The sequence below is a fragment of the Phyllobates terribilis genome, unplaced genomic scaffold, assembly GCF_046119375.1.
Source record: "Phyllobates terribilis strain yellow unplaced genomic scaffold, ASM4611937v1 Scaffold_8__6_contigs__length_399053987, whole genome shotgun sequence".
Taxonomy (NCBI): domain Eukaryota; kingdom Metazoa; phylum Chordata; class Amphibia; order Anura; family Dendrobatidae; genus Phyllobates; species Phyllobates terribilis.
Genome location: NW_027362768.1, coordinates 301,631,762 through 301,655,085, shown reverse-complemented (window position 1 = coordinate 301,655,085; position 23,324 = coordinate 301,631,762). Strand labels below are relative to the sequence as shown.

The window sequence follows — 23,324 nt, the reverse complement described above, 5'->3', positions numbered from 1 at the left end:
ATCTGTCAGAGCTCCTGGTTCTAACAGATCTCACTGCTTTCTTTTTCTGTCTGTCAGTGTAAGTGCTAGCAGCATGGAAGGGGAGGGGTTGTACACAGATCTGCAGTGGAGAGGGGAGAAAGTATCTAGTAAGGAACTGAAAGCATGTTATAGACAAGGAGGAAAGCATAAGAAGTTTCATAAATTAAGCTGTGCTGATACTTGAAAGCAAATGTAGTATAAGATATACTACAGCCATGGTCGGCGTGGGGGGTGGAAAAACTTGGCCCCTCGTTCCCCTAGGGGCCCCCAGTGTTTACTTCATTCACTTAATCCTGCTTCAGGATCTGTGGTGACATCACAGTTATGTGACCATGATGTCACCACAGGGCCTCAACCCTGCTGTAGTTTAGAAGAGCTGAAGAAGAGGAGACGGACTGGTAAGTATTCTACAGTGTCTATCTCTCGTCTCGCATCTCTCGTCTCGCATCTCTCGTCTCGCATCTCTCGTCTCGTATCTCTCTATCCATCCATCTCTCCATCCTTCATCTGTCTGTCTGTCTATTATCGTTCTGTATGTACAGTATATCACAAAAGAGAGTACACCCCTCAACATTTTTGGAAATATTTTATTATATCTTTTCATGGGACTGGAACTCTAGTACCACCTATAGGAAGTAGCAATCCTGAAAGTCAATATTGACCCTTTAACGAACCTTGTCATGACTTAGGATAAAAGCCAGAACCATAATCTCAATTTGCAGACACTGTGTTTCGGGGTAGTGCCCCTCGTCAGTGCAAAGTGTGCGAGGCGTCAGACCGGTATCCAAGGTGTAATGTTTTTCCTTGCAGAGAGTGATATGTCAAACATGTCTAGGTGAGGAGACTTTTAAGCCGCAATGCTCCTCTGAGAAATATACAAATTGTATCTTCAGAGAGGAAGAGGACTAGAACTCTAGTGCCACCTACAGGAAGTAGTGAACCTAAAAGTCCACATCAACCCTTTAACGAGCCATGTCAGGAGAAACGTTACACCTTGGATACCGGTCTGACTCCTCTCACCCAGCTAAATCATATCTCGCACTGACGAGGGGCAGTACCCCGAAACACAGTGTCTGCAAATTGAGATTTTGATTCTGGCTTTTATCCTAAGTCATATGACAAGGCTCATTAAAGGGTCGATATTGACTTTTAGGATTGCTACTTCCTGTAGGTGGCACTAGAGTTCTAATCCTCTTCTTCTCTGAAGAGACAATTTGCATATATCCCAAAGGAGCATTGCGGCTTAAAAGTCTCCACACCTTGACATGCTTAACATTTCACTCTCCTCATGGAGAAACGTTACACCTTGTATAACTTGTATAACAGAGTAAATTTGGCGTGCCCTCTAAATAGCTCAACACACAGCCATTAATGTCTAAACCACTGGCTGCAAAAGTGAGTACACCCCTAAGTGAAAATGGCCAAATTGTGCCCAATTAGCCATTTCCCCTCCCTGGTGTCATGTGACTCATTAGTGTTACAAGGTCTCAGGTGTGAATAAATTTGGTGTTATCGCTCACACACTCTCTCGTACTGGTCAGTGGAAGTTCAGCATGGTGCCTCATAACAAAGAACTCTCTGAGGATCTGAAAAAAAGAATTGTTGCTCCACATAAAGATGACCTAGGCTATAAGAAGATGGCCAACACCCTGAACCTGAAGTGCAGCACAGTGCCTAAGACCGTACAGTGGTTTAACAAGACAGGTTCCACTCAGAACAGGTCTCGCTATGGTCGACCAAAGAAATTGAGTGCACATGCTCCGCGTCATATCAGAGGTTGTCTCTTCAGAATAGACATATTTGTTCTGCCTGCATTGCGGCAGAGGTTAAAGGGGTGGAGGATCAGCCTGTCAGTGCTCAGACCATACACATCGCTGCAGGGATTAAAGGGGTGGGGTCAACCTGTCAGTGCTCAGACCATACGCCACACACTGCATCAAATTGGTCTGCATGGCTGTCATCCCAGAAGAAAGCCTCTTCTAAAGATGATGCACAAGAAACCCCGCAAACCCTTTGCTGAAGACAAGCCAACTAAGGCTTTTGATTACTAAAACCTTGTCCTGTTGTCTGTTGAGACCAAACTTATTCGGTTCAGATGGTGTCACGCGTTTGTGGCAGCAACTAGGTGGGGAGTATGAAGACAAGTTTGTGTTGCCTACAGTCAAGCATGGTGGTGGGAGTGTCATGTTTTGAGGCTATATGAGTGCTGTCGGCTGTGGGGAGCTACAGTTCATTGAGGGAACCATGAATGCCAACATGTAATGTGACATACTGAAGCAGAGCATGATCCCCCTCCCTTCGGAAACTTTTTGTCACAGGGCTGTATTCCAACATAACGACCCCAAACACACCTCCAAGACAACCACTGCCTTGCTAAAGAAACTGAGGGTGAAGGTGCTAGACTGGCCAAGCATGTCTCCAGACCTAAACCCTTTTGGGTTCCAGTGGCAACCTGTGAAACTCTAGTGAACTCCATGCCCAAGAAAGTTAAGGCAGTGTTTGTGAATATTTTGTGTGGCCCCCATTATTTTCACTTTGAGCACAATTTGGCCTTTTCACTTAGGGTTGTACTCACTTTTGTTGCCAGCGCTTTAGACCTTACTGGCTGTGTGTTGAGTTATTTAGAGGGCACACCAAATTTACACTGTTATACAAGCTGTACACTGACTATACATTGCATTAACGTGTCATAGCCTCAGTGTTGTGCCATGAAAAGATATAATAAAATATTTACAAAAATGTGAAGGATGTACTCACTCTTGTGATATACTGTATGTGCACTGTGTATATAGCATGTCTATGTATGTTTGTATGTACTCTGTGTATGCATATATATCTGCATGTATGTGCTCTGTGTATACAGATATGGCTGTATGTGCTCGGTGTATAGATATAGCTGTATCTATGTGCTCTGTGTGTGCAGATATAGCAGTAGGTATGTGCTTGGTGTATACAGATATCTCTGCAGGTGTGTGCTCGGTGTATACAGATATCTCTGTAGGTGTGTGCTTGGTGTATACAGATATTTCTGTAGGTGTGTGCTTGGTGTATACAGATATTTCTGTAGGTGTGTGCTTGGTGTATACAGATATCTCTGTAGGTGTGTGCTCGGTGTATACAGATATCTCTGTATGCGTGTGCACTGTGTAACCACAGATCTCTGTATGCGTGTGCACTGTGTATCCACAGATCTCTGTATGCGTGTGCACTGTGTATCCGCAGATCTCTGTATGCGTGTGCACTGTGTAACCGCAGATCTCTGTATGCGTGTGCACTGTGTAACCGCAGATCTCTGTATGCGTGTGCACTGTGTATCCGCAGATCTCTGTATGCGTGTACACTGTGTATCCGCAGATCTCTGTATGCGTGTGCACTGTGTATCCGCAGATCTCTGTATGCGTGTGCTCTGTGTATCCGCAGATCTCTGTATGCGTGTGCTCTGTGTATCCGCAGATCTCTGTATGCGTGTGCTCTGTGTATCCGCAGATCTCTGTATGCGTGTGCTCTGTGTATCCGCAGATCTCTGTATGCGTGTGCTCTGTGTATCCGCAGATCTCTGTATGCGTGTGCTCTGTGTATCCGCAGATCTCTGTATGCGTGTGCTCTGTGTATCCGCAGATCTCTGTATGCGTGTGCTCTGTGTATCCGCAGATCTCTGTATGCGTGTGCTCTGTGTATCCGCAGATCTCTGTATGCGTGTGCTCTGTGTATCCGCAGATCTCTGTATGCGTGTGCTCTGTGTATCCGCAGATCTCTGTATGCGTGTGCTCTGTGTATCCGCAGATCTCTGTATGCGTGTGCTCTGTGTATATACATACGTGTGTATCACATACTCTGTGTGTAACACCCACATTTATAAAAGCAGCGCAAACGAGAGTTCATAGGTGTGAACTTGTCAGCAACCGACCAAGAAACAAGCAAAATGCTGCTCATTCATCAGGTGATTGGATTGTTTATGCCGGGACAAAAATCATTGTTCTCAGCGGCACATCGCCCGGTGTAAACTGCAGACGTGCTGCAGATGACATGATACTGTATGGGAACAGATTGATCTACTAATGATCGTTCTGTGCTCGTCATTCTATATTAGAAACGTGTTCTTTAACCCCTTTAAAGCCCATGACGTATTAATACACGTCTGTGTGCCCTGCGATCGCGTGCGCACACAGGCTGTGCGGGTTCGATTGCCGCTGGGTGTCAGCTGATTGTCACAGCCGTCACCCGGTTCTATGTGCAGGGAGCGGTCCTGCACCGCTCCCGGCACATTAACCCCCGCAATGCTGCAATCGAAGTCGATCGCAGCATTGCGGTGGCTAAGGGGAGGTGATCACAATACTCACCTCCTCTTCCGGCCTCCAGCGCTGTCTGCCGCGGCTTCCCGGATGTTGCCATGATGACCCGATGTCGTCATGACAACATCCGGGTCACCAGACAGCAGGAAGATTTTTTGGTCATGCACAGTGCATGACCAAACTATCTTCTCCCTGTGCAGCGCTGACTGCCTGCATGGCACAGGGATGGTGCTCCATCCCTATGCTATGCAGGCGATCAGAATAAAAAAAGTGAAAGTCCCATAGTGGGACAAAGTATAAAAATAAAAAACTGTCAGAAAGTGAAAAAAATGTAAAAAAAAATTGTAAAAATATAAAAAAAATAATGCACCAAAAATAAAAATATAATATACCTATCAATAAATATTATGAAAAAAACAAACAATAAAAGTACACATATTTGGTATTGCCGCGTCCGGAACGACCTGACCTATATAATTGTCCCACTAGTCCTTCAGTGAACATGGTAAAAAAATAAAATAAAAAACATAGCAAAAAACAATGCTTTATCATACTGCCAAACAAAAAATGGAATAACACACGATCAAAAAGACGAATATAAATAAAAATAGTACCGCTGAAAATGACATCTTGTCCCGCAAAAAACAAGCCACCATACAGCTCCATAATCCGAAAAATGAAAAAAGTTATAGCTCTCAGAATAAAGCGATGCAAAAAAATATTTTTTTCTATAAAATAGCTTTTATTGTGTAAAAGTGCCAAAACATAGAAAAACAATATAAATGTGATACCGATGTAAACGTACTGACCCGAAGAATAAAGCTACCTTATCAATTTTACCACACGCGGAGCAGAATAAAAAAATGTAAAAAAACACAATTCCTGAATTGTTGGTTTTTGTTTATTCTGCCACCCAAAAATCGGAATAGAAAGCGATCAAAAAATGTTACGTGCCTGAAAATGGCACCAATAAAAACGCCAACTCATCTAGCAAAAAACAAGCCGTCACATGACTCTGTAGGCCAAAATATGGAAAAATTATAGCTCTCAAAATATGGCGATGCAAAAACTAGATTTTACAAAATATGTCTTTTAGTGTCTGACAGCTGTCAGTCATAAAAACCCCATATGATTCTGGTATCTCTGTAGTCGCACCGACCCGAAGAATAAAGTCGTCTAATCACTTATACCGCACTAGGAACGGCGTGAAAAATAAACACTGGGGCTAGGGTTAGGGTTGTGCTAGGGTTAGGGTTGTTTTTTGTTTTTTTTCAAAAGTAAAAAAAAAAGATGACGATATGGCAACTAGTGTTGAGCGCAAGTGCTCGTTATTTGAGTTTACATCGGGTGCTTGGGTATGCATTGAGTATCGCGGGTGCTCGAGTGACATGCTCGAGTCTCCGCCCCATATGCTTCACGGGCAAAAAAAACCTTGCGGGGATTGCCTGCCATGCACGAGCAATCCCCGCATGTTTTTTTTGGGCTGTCTAATAACCTTGAAACATGTGGGCGGGGACTCTAGCATGTTACTCGAACACCCTTGATACATGGTGCATACCCGAGTACCCAATGCAAACTCAAGTAGCGAGCACTTGCGCTGAAGACTAATGACAACTTATTCAATATGATGACCTAATGTTATCAAATTCTGTGGCGTACCTCTGGGTTCAAAATGTTCACTATACCCCTTGATAAAATCCTTGAGGGGTGTAGTTTCCAAAATGGGGTCACTTGTGGGGGGTTTCCACTATTTAGGCACACAGGGGCTCCCCAAACGCGACATGGCGTCCTCTCTCGATTCCAGCCGATTTTGCGTTCAAAAAGTCACACAGTGTTCCTTCCCTTCTGAACTCTGTCGTGCGCCCAAACACTGTATTTTCCCCACGTATGGGGTATTGGCGTACTCAGGAGAAATTGCACAATAGTTTTTGGGGTCCATTTTCTCCTCTTACCCTTGTGAAAATTAAAAAATGGCGGCTAAAACATCATTTTTGTGGAAAAAGTTTGATTTTTTTATTTTCACGGCTCCATGTTAGAAACTTCTGTAAAGGACTTGGGGGTTCAAGGTACTCACCACACATCTAGATAAGATCCCTGAGGGGTCTAGTTTCCAAAATGGTGTCACTTGTGGGGGGTTTCCACTGTTTAGGCACATCTGCTAACTATTCAAACAAATTTTACAATCAAAAAGTCAAATGGCGCTCCTTCCCTTCCGAACCCTGCCGTGCGCCCAAACAGTGGTTTTTCCCCACATATGGGGTATCTGCGTGCCCAGGGAAAATTGCACAACAAATTTTCGGGTCCATTTTTTCCTGTTACCCCTGCGAAAATAAAAAAAAACATTGGGTATAAAGTAACATTTTTGTGAAAAAAGTTCAATGTTTATTTTTTTCTTCCACATTCCAAAAATTCCTGTGAAGCACCTGAAGGGTTAATAAAGTTCTTGAATGTGGTTTTGAGCACCTTGAGGGGTGCAGTTTTTAGAATGGTGTCACTTTTGGGTATTTTCTGTCATAAAGACCCCTCAAAGTGACTTCAAATGTGATGTGGTCCCTAAAAAAATGGTTTTGTAAATTTTGTTGGAAAAATGAGAAATCGCTGGTCAACTTTTAACCCTTATAGCTCCCCAATAAAAAAAAATTTTGGTTCCAAAATTGTGCTGATGTAAAGTAGACATGTGGGAAATGTTATTTATTAACTATTTTGTGTGACATATCTCTCTGATTTAAGGGCATAAAAATAAAAATTTTGAAAATTTCAAAATTTTCGCCAAATTTCCGTTTTTTTTCACAAATAAACGCAAGTGATATCGAAGAAATTTTACCACTATCATGAAGTACAATATGTCACGAAAAAACAGTCTCAGAATCAGGGGGATCCGTTGAAGCGTTACAGAGTTATTATCTCATAAAGTGACAGTGGTCAGAATTGTAAAAATTGGCCTGGTCATTAACGTGCAAACCACCTTGGGTTGTAAAGGAGTTTTTTCCAAGGTCACCTTATCTTTGTTTTCCTGATTTTTCACTGTTTGGAACGTCTCCTGGTTTCAGGTGGTGAAGTCCTGAGACGAAATGCTTAGATCAGGATCTTTTTATTATTGTAGTGCTCTCACGTGACGTGTCTCTCCTAGTATTTGAAATCCTACTTCCTGGGTCTTGTTACGACGCGTTTTAGAATCTTCGAAAGAATTTTCATTGTGTTTATTGTAAAGAGAAAAAGTTACTTAGCAACAGTAACATAATTATCTACAGACACGAAAAAGAGACCGCCCCGGAGTGCAGCCATTTATTATCTCTCCGCTGCTGTCTGTTAGAAAAGGAAACCCCAGCCCTAAATAATACAAGGGTGTAAAGGACAATCCTATTTTGTCATCGGCACACAGTAAAGTAAAATATAAATTTATTGGTGCTCCTTCAGATTCCTTAAGTTTTAGTAGAAGATTGGCGCTGCAATCTTTTTTTATTAGGCTAAATAGATTTTTATGTAATTATTATATTTTATGTAAGTGAGGTGTCAGTGATTTTTATTTTATTTTTTTACATTTTCCATTATTAACTGGATGATAGTTATCCATATCGGCAAGCCAGAAAACTTCTATTAAGCTGAAATACAAGATGTCTGCTGTCATTGTTGCCGGAGTGGATAACAGGAGTTAAAGGGTTATCGTCCTCTTGGATATCTATACTGTGGATATGCCATAAAATACTGGTAGATGCAGTTTCCGCCTGTGAGCTTGGTTGGTTATTTTCAGATCTTCTGTAGAAGTGAAAAGATTCTTGCATGCCTAGTTCAAACAAGACTTTCCTGTTCAGATGGAATGTGAAGGCGGCTGTTGATTCGCTGTAGCCATCATGTGACATTGTTTATGCCAGGAGATTGGCTGTGGGGACATAACAGCTAGTAGTGAGAAACAGAGTCCTTTCCAGAAATAAAGACAGGTTTTTTTTTTTATTTTTGTTTTCATACCTCAGCACATGGATTCTCCAGAATTAGATCTGAAAGACATGGTGGACAGCAGTGTGAGCAGCCTCTTTTTACCTCGACACCCCAATGTCTCCAGTATTAGATCAGATAGACAGGGTGAACAGTGTGATCAGCCTCTTCTTATCTCAGTGCCCCTGGTATCTCCTGTATTAGATCAGACAGACTGGGTGGACAGTAGTGTGAGCAGCCTCTTCTTACCTCAGCACTCCTGGTATCTTCACTAATAGATCAGATAGACAGTGTAGACTGCAGTGTGAGCAGCCTCTTCTTACCTCAGTACTCCTAGTACCTCCAGTATTACATCAGATAGACAGTGTAGACAGCAGTGTGAACAGCCTCTTCTTACCTCAGCACAACTGGTCTCTCCAACATTAGATCAGAATATCCACTGGGTCACATGAAGTGGAGCTTTCTTTTTTCAAATGCTTTTACAGCCATCTGTCCTGTCAACATTGTAGGACCTGTTTCTGTCAGTTTAACACAGAGGTGGACACTTTAACTCTACAGTGATTACCTACCTAGACAAAATGAGTGTAAAGGTATTTAGAAATGTTTGTACTTGCATTCCTTTTAGTTAGTTATTTTTTCTATTTGAGTATAACCCCTTTAGAATATAAAACCCAAAGCTTTTCTAAGTTTTTTTTTTTTTTACTTTTTGACAATCCCTACTCCTTAAAGAGCACCTGTCAATTCCACCCCTGAGCACGAGCATCTCATTACCTGAGAACTGCAAACACTGATTACACAAGAACTACAAGACGGATTTCTTCGCCTCAGGTATCATTTTAATCAGTGCAGCAGCCCCAACATGACACTGTTTGTAGTTTACTTAGCAAAATCGTGCTTACAGGTTCCCTTTAAGTGTCAAAAGATATTTCACAGATTGTCACCCTGCAGAGACCCCCATTCAGCAGCTGGTGTCTATGGGGAAACCTATAGAGCCTTCAGAGGGGAAATTAAGTATTGAATACTGCTTTTTCATGTTGATTGGTTGTTTGCAAAATGCTCGACTGGACAGATTCGGACCTGAGACTTCCCCTACTTCCTTTATCTGGAGCTTTCTGCCTTCTTCTCTCACTAAACCCAATGCACAACGCTGACCCTAGAGACCGTGCTAGCACTGACTTGCCTGCCTGTGTCTGATGCAAGCGCAGGGGGATCGCTATCATCCTATCAATCATGTAAATGTTACCTGTAATGTCCTGACTACTGATTAAGGCAGGAAGAGAAGGGAAAGAACCAGGGCTGTGTAGTCAGTCTGTGTCCATTTTAGTGGAGTCGGTATAAAATGGACTTTGGGAAAGTTCTGAAATGTCCTATAAATGTCTGTCCTATTCCTGATCTAAGGGTCTAGACTTTTAGCTGAGATGAATCTGTGCTACAGTAAATTTATCACTTAAACATGAGCCATGTATGAGGGAGTCGGTGTCATGGAAATTGAGGAGTCGGAGTTGGAGGTTTGGCTTACCGACTCCACAGCCCTGGAAAGAACAGTAGTCAATACGTCAGTGGCAGTTCCAAAACTCTATATGGGGACACCACATGACCTGCGCGGTGAACTGATAACCGCGATAGGTGTGCTTGTCTATCTTCTATGACTCCTCAGTGCTCATTTTGGCTTTCTGCAAGTCAGTGAGTAAGTCTGGTCCTGCCATTATGTGCTGAATCTGTTGATTTCAGGCAGTTTAAAACTGCTAATTTCTCAGAAAACACACTTCTGCGAACAATCACTCATCAAAACCTCAATTTCTAGACACTCATACTATTGTTAATTAAAGATCTGCTTTGCCCTAGGGTGGAAATTCGTCTGGAGCCATCACCGCCGCATCCTGGCATACTGCGCTTTACACACATGCTGTTATATCCTCTAGTAAAACAATAAACCTAAATAAATGTCACAATAAATGTATATGTAATATCAGTTACTGTGAAACAAAAATGCATAAAATGTAAAACAATAGTCTATAATATTATCATAGGGCCCATTTTAATCTAAATTTGCTGAAGAAAACTAAAAGTAAAAATAGTAAGGAAAAGAAAAAAAGGAAAACAAAGTTATAGTTAAGAATGAAATAATTTGGGCAATTTCATAGCATAAAAAATATGTAAAAGACTAACAAAATAGAATTTGGAAACTAAAGGAAAATCACTGTACTCGTATGTATATATTTAAGGAGCAAGAAACAGACTTGATGACCATTTCCAGTGATCTGGACGGTAAAAATGTTAGTAATTAGTTATAAAGTCAACATTGAAAATTGTGATCCTTTTTTTTTTCTAAGAAACCCATAAAGTGTAATAAAAAGTGATCTAAAAGTCATATGTACCCAAAAATGGAACCATTGAAACCTGCGCAAAAATTAACCCTCATACAGTTCTATTAACGGAAAAATGCTAACATTATGGCTCTCAGAATATGGCGAAACAAAACAGTGAATTATTTCTTTTTTTTTTCAGTGTATTTATTGTACAAAAGTAATAAAAAGTGAATAAAAAAGACTGAATTTATCACCTTATATGTGCAGCACAAAAATAGCATCAGATTAGAAAAAATACAGCAATTCTGCAGTTTTGTTTTTTTCTCTCTTCAACACAGTTAATAAAAGTTGAAAAGAAAAAAAAAAGGCTTTATTCAAAAAGCCAAAAATAGGCCAGTTCTGAAGGGGATAAATTTAGTAAATAATATATATATATATACAGTACAGACCAAAAGTTTGGACACACCTTCTCACTTAAAGATTTTTATTATTTTCATGACTATGAAAATTGTACATTCACACTGACAGCATCAAAACTATGAATTAACACATGTGGAATTATATACTTAACAAAAAAGTGTGAAACAACTGAAAATATGTCTTATATTCTAGGTTCTTCAAAGTAGCCACCTTTTGCTTTGATGACTGCTTTGCTCACTCTTGGCATTCTCTTGATGAGCTTCAAGAGGTAGTCACCGGAAATGGTCTTCCAACAATCTTGAAGGAGTTCCCAGAGATGCTTAGCACTTGTTGGTCCTTTTGCTTTCACTCTGCGGTCCAGCTCACCCCAAACCATCTCGATTGGGTTCAGGTCTGGTGACTGTGGAGGCCAGGTCATCTGGCGTAGCACTCCATCACTCTCCTTTTTGGTCAAATAGCCCTTACACAGCCTGGAGGTGTGTTTGGGGTCATTGTCCTGTTGAAAAATAAATGATGGTCCAACTAAACGCAACCTGGATGGAATAGCATGCCGCTGCAAGATGCTGTGGTAGCCATGCTGGTTCAGTATGCCTTCAATTTTGAATAAATCCCCAACAGTGTCACCAGCTAAGCACCCCCACAGCATCACACCTCCTCCTCCATGCTTAACGGTGGGAACCAGGCATGTAGAGTCCATCCGTTCACCTTTTCTGAGTCGCACAAAGACACGGTGGTTGGAACCAAAGATCTCAAATTTGGACTCATCAGACCAAAGCACAGATTTCCACTGGTCTAATGTCCATTCCTTGTGTTCTTTATCCCAAACAAGTCTCTTCTGCTTGTTGCCTGTCCTTAGCAGTGGTTTCCTAGCAGCTATTTTACCATGAAGGCCTGCTGCACAAAGTCTCCTCTTAACAGTTGTTGAAGAGATGTGTCTACTGCTAGAACTCTGTGTGGCATTGACCTGGTCTCTAATCTGAGCTGCTGTTAACCTGCGATTTCTGAGGCTGGTGACTCGGATAAACTTATCCTCAGAAGCAGAGGTGACTCTTGGTCTTCCTTTCCTGGGGCGGTCCTCATGTGAGCCAGTTTCTTTGTAGCGCTTGATGGTTTTTGCAACTGCTCTTGGGGACACTTTCAAAGTTTTCCCAATTTTTCAGACTCTGCTTCTTTTTTCTTGCCATAATACAAATTCTAACAGTCTATTCAGTAGGACTATCCGCTGTGTATCCACCAGACTTCTGCACAACACAACTGATGGTCCCAACCCCATTTATAAGGCAAGAAATCCCACTTATTAAACCTAACAGGGCACACCTGTGAAGTGAAAACCATTTTCGGTGACTACCTCTTGAAGCTCATCAAGAGAATGCCAAGAGTGTGCAAAGCAGTCATCAAAGTAAAAGGTGGCTACTTTGAAGAACCTAGAATATAAGACATATTTTCAGTTGTTTCACACTTTTTTGTTACGTATCTAATTCCACATATGTTAATTCATAGTTTTGATGCCTTCAGTGTGAATGTACAATTTTCAAAGTCCTGAAAATACAGGAAAATCTTTAAATGAGAAGGTGTTTCCAAACTTTTGGTCTGTACTGTATATATTTAACTTTTGTGTACCTTTATCCTCCCTGAACCTGATTAATTATCATATTTGTGCCTGTTTTTTGTCCAGTTGTTGGTGTTTTGTCCCTTTTTTTTTCTTTTTTTAACCAAATTCATCTTTCTGTTTTATGTCTTTTTTTTTGTGTTCGATCTGTGAAAACTCAGTAATTCAAGGCACTGCACATATTCACTTGCCCTCTGTCATGCTAACTCAAAATCACGCCTTAAAATTTTCATTCACTCTCATGTCCAAATATAAATTTTCTAAAGGCCCCCATACTCATTAGGCTACTATTGGTCACACCCGCCTATATCAACAGGGGCACCGGCCAACTAATTGGCAACTTCCCCGACAATCCGGCATGTCCGATACGGTTGATCACTTTGATCTCCCTGAGATAAGCTGTCTGGTGGCTTTCTCCTGGAGAGCATAGGGGTGCTCGGACAAGCGAGAGCTCTTCTGTATGGGGGAGAGAGCCAAGATAGCTGACGGCTGAACAGTTGGCCTAAGCATTATTCGGTAGACCGCCATCTAGTATGTATGGGGGCCTTTAAGGTTTTGTGAGAATAACTTCTCTTCAGTAAACATTTCATGCATGATTTCATTTGTAAAGTTCTTATGTAAATGATTTTATTTACGAGGAGTTAGTTTGCATGTTCTACATTTTAAAGGTTGAGCAAAATCCATTTTTCAGATTTGCTGGTTGCCAAAAAATTCCAAAAAAGACTACAATCGTAATCGACTGCAGATGATATTTTCTATAAACTTCATTTTAGTAATTATAGAATCTTTAAACAGACAAAAATGAATCTTCTGAGGACAATCATGTAACTACAAGATTGGAAAAATATTTGCTTTCTTGTTAGTGAGTCGCAGGTTGCAAACTTTTTATTTTAAGCAAATTATCTTCGAATTCCTCTTGTTTATCATTTTTTGGAACCAAAAGAAATGAGCACTAGCCCTTCTAGAAAGGAGTTTAATAAATTGCTTCCGCTGTATAAGCAATATGTTTTTCTGAACTATGAGTGGAAGCCAACAATCGAGAATCATCGAATGATCAGAACCAAGTCATATTACACTGTATTGTATTATCCTAAAATACAAGGAGCTAAAATACCCTCCCTCATATCTGGCATAGTCCACACCTGTGTCTGTGTATCGCTTGTCTCCGGGCCGATGCAGCTCTGAAATACCTTTTGAATTAAAGAAGCTCAAACCACGAGGGTATCTCCATTGGCTGTTCCAGAGGTCAGTCTTTGTTGACAGGCTGTCAATATTTTATTGGGTGTCTCAAGAAGGTGATGGGCCGTCCACCTGATCTTACAGTATGGGAGTGATGTTACCCTGTAATTGCTCGTTTTAGAAGCATCATCTGTATGGCAAGAAGGACATCAAGTGTCCACCTACCCCATGAACGATAAGCACTTGTGCAACCTCTCCCATGTAGCAGTATGGCTTGTCTTCGTCTGGCTGTGAACTGGTATTTTAATCTGCCCTTGTATCCTTATGAGTGGTCGTTGTCAACTACCTTATTTTTCGGACTATAAGACGCACCCCATATTTTGGGGTGGAAAATAGAAAAAAATATTTTTTATAAGATGGGGGTCTATCTTATAGGCTGAATAGGTACGGTATCTTACCTGGGGGGCAGTGGAGCGAGGGTCACAGGAGGCAGGGTCCCTCAGGAAGTCGGCAGCTTCAACAGAAGAGGTCAGATGTTGTGGAGCCTGTGCCGGGCCTGTGCCTGGCTGAGGCCCTTAGCCTGGCCGGTTCTTGTGCTGGGGCTGAGGCCTTGGGCTGGTGCTGAGGCCTCTGGCTGTGGCTGGGGCTGAGGCCTTGAGCTGGGGCCGAGGCCTCTGGCTGTGGCTGGGACTGAGGCCTTGGGCTGGGGCCTTTACCGGACTAAGGCCAGGGCCTCGGGCTGGGGCCTGTACCGTGCTGAGGCCAGGATCTCGGGTTGGGGCCTGTACCGGGCTGCGGCAAGTGCCGGGCAGTGACCCGCGTTGGGTGGCGAATCAGTTCAGCCTGCGCAGGTTTCTGGAGTGCGTGGCCATCTTCCTAGAGCTGTGATCTACAGGAAAATGGCCGCCGGAGCTACTGGTCTGCACATGCGCCGGCTCGGGCTGCCATTTCCCTGTAGATCACAGCTCTAGGAAGATGGCTGCGCACACCGGAAACCTGCGCAGGCAGCACTGCTTCGCCGCCCGACGCTGCTCACAGCCCGACACCAGCCCCAGTACCGGTCGGGCACAGGTCCCGGCCCCAGCCGCTCTGCCTCACATCTGCTGCTGCGATCACCACCGCGATCCTGGAGGGCCCTGCAATCCCACTTCACCACCACCGCAGGTAACGTTTGGACCATAAGATGCACCCCCCATTTTCCTCCCAACTATTGGGGAAAAAAGTGCATCTTATGGTCCGAAAAATACGGTATATGTGGTGGGGGCACAACCCTAAAGGATCCCATATTTATTAGATGAATGTCGTCCGGATCCAACAGTTTTGGTGGGACTAGCCAACCTCCTGATGATAGTTGGATGACAGATGATGTTGAGATAAATATCAGGCAGTAGGCATTTGTCCTTTTGTTTTCAAGGGTGATAAGCCACTGATAATGTGTCTGGGAGTGATGTTCTTCTCTATTCGCATTGAAAACATGAACATTTGACTTACAAGCTCATACGACTAACAGCTTATCTGTAAGCCAACCTATACTTGTAACATCAAAATCTACAGTTTTTATGAGCAGACATGGCTTATTTATCTACTTATTGATTGGTAATTGAGTTCTTTCCATTTCATATAGGAGAACCCACAGCAAGCTCTGTAGGATTTCCCCAGAAAACAGCTGATTTTGATGGGGATCGCTGCAGCCAATGGGGTATTACATGGCAGACATTCATGTAACTGGGACAGTGAGAAGGGAACTGTCCTGTGTGACATCCATATGCCCCAGTAGGGTTTATGAAGAGAGATTGTCTACATGAGATAGTGAATTTAAGGGGAAAAGCCATATAAATCCAATGTATGACATTGATATTAAAGGGGTTGTTCATTCACAACTTATTGGTGATCTATGCATAGGATGGTGCCCATGAATATGAAATTGTAGAGGTTCCGTCACCCATCACCCCCACTGATCAGCTGGGAACCGCTAGATTTAAACACTTTACAAAGACAGTTCCATTCAATGTGTAGTGGCCACTGCCATGTGCTGCAGAACCAGCTTCTGTTCTGAGAATAGGAGCTCTTTTGCTATATACATATTGGATAGGTCATCAATGTGAGATCAGTTTAGGGTCCGAAACTCAGCACGCTCACTGATAAGCTGGGAACTGCCAGATGTAAATCCTTTGAACAGAGCTGCAAAGCAATCTCCATTCAATGTGTAGTGGCCGCTGCCGAACGCTGCAGAACAGCTCCTATTCTGAGAGTAGGGAGTTGTTTTACAATATCCGGATTGGATAGATCAGTAATATGAGATTGGTTTGGGGTCCGAAAACCAGTACTCCCATTGATCAGTTGTTACTTGCTCCAGGTTCTGCAGTACTTGGCAGCTGCCACTACACACTGAATGGAGTTGCGCATCACAGCTCCTTTCAAAGTGTTTACATCTGCCTGGAGCAAATAACAGCTTGATCGTGGGTGGTGCAGGGTGTCGGACCCCCACCCATCTCATATTGATGAACTATTTTGTGAATAGGTAATCAGCATGTTGTGACCGGACAACCTCTTAAATTATACATTCAGTTTAGCACATAAAGCCTTTGACAACAATTTATACACCAGTTAAAGGAAAAAAAACTTTTTAATCTTCTGATTTTTTTTTTCTTTCCATGAATTGGTAATTAACCATCGAGCAAAGTCAATAAAAGAGAACACGTGTTTCTTCTGCATCTTTCGAGTTGAGAAGAGATTTGGCTCGGCTGCTCACATCTGGTTTTCGTTTTCTTCCCCTGGAACAATTTTTTCTTTCTTTTTTTTTTCTTTTCCTTTTTCTCTTCTTTTTGACAACAGTGAAATGTTTATGTGCACTGTAGTTATACAGAGAGCTTGTCAGGGCTGGTCCAACTCTGCACAAGACGGAGCTGTGGGAAAGTCCTGTATCGCTACTTCCACACAAGACACGTCACTTGGGGAATTATTCCGGCTTACATAAAAATCTTATTTCCATTTGTTTGGAGATATTCCAGTAGGGTTTTTTTTCTTTTTTTTTTGTTCAGCCTAGGGTGGAGTGATGCTGCAAGCTCAATTTAATTTGTTACCAGCGCAAAGAACAGAAATGAGCACCGGATCCTCGGCGGTGGGTGGCTGTTTTTCGAAGGGTGGGATAATGATCTAATTTCAAGATGATTTTAGTGGCTTACCCAACCCTTGTTAGAGGAAAAAAAGCACAAAAACAGTAGTTTAAAAAACTAAATGGAGGAAAAAAAATTTTGAACATATGAAAACGATTAGTAGGGAAAATTTCTTTTTCTGGACGTTGTGATGATTAAGGGCAAAATGAAGGTGAAGGTTGGATGTTTCATAAAGTGCTGATTGAAAGGACATGAGTCATTTGTAACGCAGACTCACCGTAGGCTACATCTTACTCTCCGGTTGTTTGAAGGAACATCACAATGAATGATTATTTGTTTTATAAAGTATATACTTATGTATGGATGTTACTGGCAATTAAGATCCTACTACATACTGTATGCTAAATTGACCATTACTGCGATGTTTCAAATAAATCCCATGGGTAGGATTTAGATTTCTATGTCTATCAAGAAGTAAAACCCCCACGTAGAAATATTTCTTGGTTTAAAGGGAACAGTACACCCTCCCTTTAACATGCTTTCCATAGATCACATATCATTTCTAATCAGAAAATCACCTATTGTTTAAATCAGGTTTTTATGTTAAATTTATTATTTAAATCTTCATTTTGGTCGTTAATATTTTTTTTTTATATTTTTCCTATTCGAAATCTTGCAATTTTCAGACTGGTCACTAGGGCTATTCAAGACTCATACTTTCGTATTATTATTATTATTATTAGCATTATTATTATTCTTTTGTTTATATAGCACTATCATATTCCGCACCGCTTTACAGACATGGTAATCACTGTCCCCATTGGGGCTCACAATCTAGATTCCCTATTAGTATATCTTTGGAGTGTGGGAAGAAGCCGGAGAACCCGGAGGAAACCCACGCAAACACGGGGAGAACATACAAACTCCTTGCAGATGTTGTCCTTGGTGGTATTTGAACCCAGGATCCCAGTGCTAACTACTGAGCCACTGTTCTGCTCACTTCCTGTTCTTTCAGGGATATTCACACGCACATTAGCCACAATGAATAGACACAGACACTATCTTTTTGTATTGAAGCATCTAATGAGCGTTTGTCATTGTGAAGGGAGGGGGAACAGTGTCAGCTGTGACATCGCCTATTGTGAACGGTGGCATCCTGTGTTATCAGCTGTGTATAGAGGTGTTACCAGTCAATGTAAAATTGTGTGAGATGATAATGAGACTTCTGAATTTTTTTTGGTCAGTTTTTTTTAATTCAGATTGTAATATGAAAAAGATGGCAAAATAAAAATTTAAAGAGATTATCCACTACTTTTTGATTGATTGGCCTATCATTCGGATAGGTCATCAGTGTCTGATCGGCCAGGGTCTGACACCCGGCGCCACCACCGGGCAGCTGTTATCGGCGGCAGCCGCCTGCCACTTTGGGAGCTGGCCGTCTTCTGATAGTGTCCACCGCAGGGTACTACACATCCGCCTCCTATTGATTTGAATAGGAGTTGGATGAGCAGTGCCAAGTCTCGGCCACTACCAGAAGATGGCCAGCTCTGCAAGTGGGTACTCCTGGACGGTGGTTGCTGCCGACACAGATAACAGCGGATCGGTGCCAGATGTCAGACCCCGGCCAATCAGACATTTATGACCTATCCTAAGGACAGGGGTGGAGGGACGCCTGACTGCTACCGTGCATGCTGCTACTGTCTATCAACCCCACACAGGTAGCTGTAAGACAAGAAACTTTCTTTCTTGTTTTTCTATGTACCGCATATCTTTTGGATATCAGTATTCTGTATGTCTGTTAGCTGCTAGTATGCACAGCCACGTTACATACCATACTTCTAATCACTGGAATTAGGTGGTACCAATTAGTATATGTACATTTGAAATATTTATTCATCTACTTCTATTTTGGCACTACTTTGCCTTACTAGCTGCTATTAGGCACTGGCATGTTCTGTGATATTTTATTTTTGGCTTTGCTGTTGCTGCTTTTTGCCCCACTAGGTTTATTCGTATTGACTTGCTATTTCTAGTATTCTATCTGCTTCCATTACGCACTGTCACTTTTGTATGTAACGTGTCTGTTGCAGATTTTTTTAGCAATCTTCTCCTAGTTCCTAAGTATTTTTTTTTCTATGTAGGTCTTTATCACCACAGCTACCTATGATACCCATAGCTATATTGTGCACTATATATTAGGGATCTCTGGTAATCCAGTGTATTCATAAATAATCTTTTGGTCAGGTTAATCCCGCACATGATTCACCCATTTTTAATGTATGTTTGTTTTATTTGTTATCAATAAAATGTACATTTTATAAGTATCTCTGCTGTCACACGGCTCTTTCTACTCTCCTTCATTAGGATATATGGAAGGCTTTTTTGATTTTCAATTGTTTATTGTGGGTGACACTTTACCTTTGCTGGATCAAAACTGTTGATTTACTTAATATACACTGCTCAAAAAAATAAAGGGAACACTTAAACAACATCATGTCTCGCTCCATCCACCAACGTCACGTTGCACCACAGACTGTCCAGGAGTTGGCGGATGCTTTAGTCCAGGTCTGGGAGGAGATCCCACAGGAGACCATCCACAACCTCATCAGGAGCATGCCCAGGCGTTGTAGAGAGGTCATACAGGCACATGGAGGCCACACACAATACTGAGCCTCATTTTGACTTGTTTTAAGGACATTACATCAAAGTTGGATCAGCCTGTAGTGTGTTTTTCCACTTTAATTTTGGGGGTGACTCCAAATCCAGGCCTTCATTGGTTAATAAATTTGATTTCCATTGATGATTTTTGTGTGATTTTGTTGTCAGCACATTCAACTTTGTACAGAACAAAGTATTCACTGAGAATATTTCATTCATTCAGATCTAGGGTGTGTTATTTGAGTGCTCCCTTTATTTTTTTAAGCAGTGTATATATAGATTGCAGAATTTTGGAGGCTAGGAGAGGGAGTTGGCTCCCTCTCCCTTCCAATTGGCACTCCCACTATGTTATCGCAAGGGCCCAATCGTTGTCATGGCAAACTGAGATAGTTATGATGACCCCCGGGTCTGCTAGCTACGGAAGCCTGGTCAGACCATGCCAGGAGCATGATCCAAGAGGCTTCTGTCAGTATAGCACAAACTGGTATAATGCATTGCAATGCTGGACAGTTTGGATGCTGTCTGGCCTATGATCTGGTAGTTTTGTCTTTTTAAACATGCATAAAAGCACGCTTGGGGTCACTTAGGGAGGGTTTCCACTGTTTAGGCATATTAGGAGCTCTACAAACATGATATGGCATCAGCCATCTATTCCAGCCAATTTTGCTCTCCAAATGTGGAATGGTGCTCCTTCCCTTCTAAACACTGCCATGCACCCAAACAGTAGTTTTCCCCCATATATGATGTATCGACGTGCTCAGGAGAAATTGCACAACAAATTGTATGGTCCATTTTCTCCTGCTACCGTTTTGGAAAATGCAAAATTTGTGGCTAAAGCAATATTTTTGTGAAAAAAAAAAAGAAAAGTTTTCATTTTTTTTCCTCCCAAATTGCTTCCATTCCTGTGAAACACCTGAAGGGTTAATAAACTTCTTGCATGTGGTTTTGAGCACTTTGAGGAGTGCAGCTTTTAAAATGGTGTAACTTTTAGGTATTTTCTGCTCAATAGGCCCCTCAAAGTCACTCCAAATGTGATATGGTCCCTAAAAAAAAAATTGGTTTTGTAAATTTTGTTGGAAAAATGAGAAATTGCTGATTAACTTTCAACCCTTTGAACGTCCGAACAAATAGTTATAATCACACAAAATAGTTAATAACAATTTGGTTCAAGGGCATAAAAATACATTTCCGAGATTGTATGTCTACTGGAGTCGGACACTCAGATATAATGGACTGCGTCTGAGTGTCCGTCTCCTATAGGTGTACACTCCTGAAAATGATGCACGTCAGAGCGTGTGTTCACTCTGCTGGCACCATTACACTCTATGGTCCCATCGGCACATACGTTCAGATTTTGTTTTGTTGGGGGTTTGGACGTAAGCCCTTACTTAACCATTGAACGTGACCATAGATACAATGTGAAAGCGCACTAAGATTTTCTGGTCATTTTTTTATTACTATTTTTTCTAACAAAAAACAAAAGCCTGTCCTGTTTTTTAACTCTTGATGACTGGAGATGAGCGAAACTGAGCTTAAAAGTTCAGTGTTTGTACCGGACAGTTAGTGTCAGGTGATAAACTCCGAACACAGAGTTCTCCCTGAAGTCCGTTTTAATGTTCGGAGCTCTGGGTGAAGTCAGAGGAAGAGAGAGAAAGAGATTAAAGTACTCTATTGGGTCTCTATTGTTTTCAATGGGGTTCGGGTACAGTTCTGGTAACTGAACTTTTGACTAAACTTCGGGTCGTGTTCCAGAACCCCATTCCACGGGTCTGCTCTTCCCTAATGATAACCTACGATTTAGAGGGGTTTCAATGGTATAACCAATCTTAAAGGCACCATCTGAGTGAAGCAAATGGTGGGAATGGAAAGCTCAACTTCATTCTTTGTCTTTTGGAGTGCTAGAGATAGCAGTCCTATCAGGAGTGCGAATACACGTAAGCAGTCTCTGCTACATTCTGAAAGGGCTTTCCGGAGTCCCCTTCTCTGGATCATGGGGTTCCTGGCACTCGAAATTTCACTGATCCACAAATTATCATTATTCGCAAATTATCATCTCCAAAGAACTTGTGATTGATTTAAATGTTGGGAATAACATTTCAAGCTCAACCTCCACTCCCTTCAGGTGAGGCTCTGTTCTTGGGATCGCCGAGGGTCCCAACAGTTGAACCCTCATCAATTAGTAAGTTAACACTTATACTTTGGTTAGGTGATAACTTTCCAACTTGGTGCAAAAATAAGTTTATCATCTGATATGCCATCGCTAGATGATGACAGTGCTGTGTAGCACCGCTTTTATCCTAGCATTATGCCATAATTTTATGGTATGGGAAAACTTTTTAAAATCTCTCAGGTTTTTCACAATTTTATTTTTAATAATATATCCATTAAATTCATTTAAAATGTCTCTGCAAAATCCTGGTTATCCCTAGTGCGGGGCCCAAAGATGAGGAACGTGAGGCAACGATTCAAAGATCACCAAAACGAGGGTATTTGTATCATGCAATGTTCTATACACCTGACCCCCCAAATACTGTATCACTTGCCTAGAACGCTCCTTTAAGGGGGTATTCCAGTACAAAGAAGTTATCAACGATCCTGTCTGCAGTACGGGTATTTTCGGCTCCCATCTTGGAGCTACTTTGTGCATGGTTGACCATCCGGTCAGTAGAGGTCTCAGCGGTCGGACCCCATCAATCTAAAAGTTAACACATCCCCACAGGGTAGGTAATAATTTTTTAGAATGGTCTGTTTTCTTTATCTGCTCCTTAGTTTGCTGTCCCTTTGTCAGGATTTCTGTTGCCCTTCTACAGTTTGACCTCTAGTGGCCGCTATTGTTCACTTTAATATTGCGCTGCAGTTTCACTCCTTACCACTGGAGGATGCTGTTGTGTTTTGCAATTACTCTTTACCAAAATGGCTGATTCTGAATTTATGGAATCCATCTTATTTCCTGTTTGGGCCTACTTAAAGCCGCATGGATCTCTCACTCATTGCTTGAGTATTGTGTCTAGCTGTTAGCCTAGTTTCAGTCTCCAGCTCTTGAACATTCTTACCCAGACTGTTCTATTCATCTACGGATAGTTTCCTACAACTCCTTGCTATCTCCAAGAACTTTTACTACCGCTTTCTGTTCCTGCTTGTGCTCCTTCGGCCACTGGTTTCTAGCAGTACTACGCCAGTATTGTAACACCCTCTTGATAAATGGTTTTAAAAAAAATCTTCTGGAGGAGGATTTTGTCTTGGATAACTTTATTCTGCCTTCTATCTGCAAGTTCTTTTCAACACAAGAATCAATGGCCAACTTTGAGATGAATGTAAAATACACAGCTTCTCTGATCGCCATGTGAAAGGGGTTGTCTGTGCTGATACATCCCTTTAAGTAGTAAATGGAAACGTACTCAAAGTAAATATGGGATTCTTTTTACATTTAACAAATAATTTGTCGAATGCGCAGAGGAAAGGCTTTAATATATATATATATTTTTTTCTTCGCCCCCAAAATTAAATGGTTTGGAATTGTTCTCCTACACTCCTCTCGGTCCTGTGAGTTGTATATTGCTGCATCCTGATTTCCTTTTAATGTCCCGTATTACCGCTTTGAGCTGATTCTCATCGGCTCCTGCAGGCAGTGATGTCACAAGCGGCAGGAGACAGAGCCGCTGTTTACACCCGGTCTATAGCGGAGCTGTCAGTCTTCCTCTCTCGGGCTCTTTGTAACAAGGCACAGAGCCACTGGCCTCTCGGTTCATGCTGGGTGATAAACTGCTGATTGTAGTGCTGGGAGAAT

The 23,324-nt window shown here is 41.8% G+C and overlaps 1 protein-coding gene across 2 annotated transcripts in view; it reads left to right on the top strand.

The window, feature by feature from the left end:
* The window catches only part of ATG7 (autophagy related 7), a 265,019-nt gene that overhangs the window by 94,463 nt on the left and 147,232 nt on the right, over nucleotides 1–23,324 (top strand). The window lies entirely within an intron of this gene.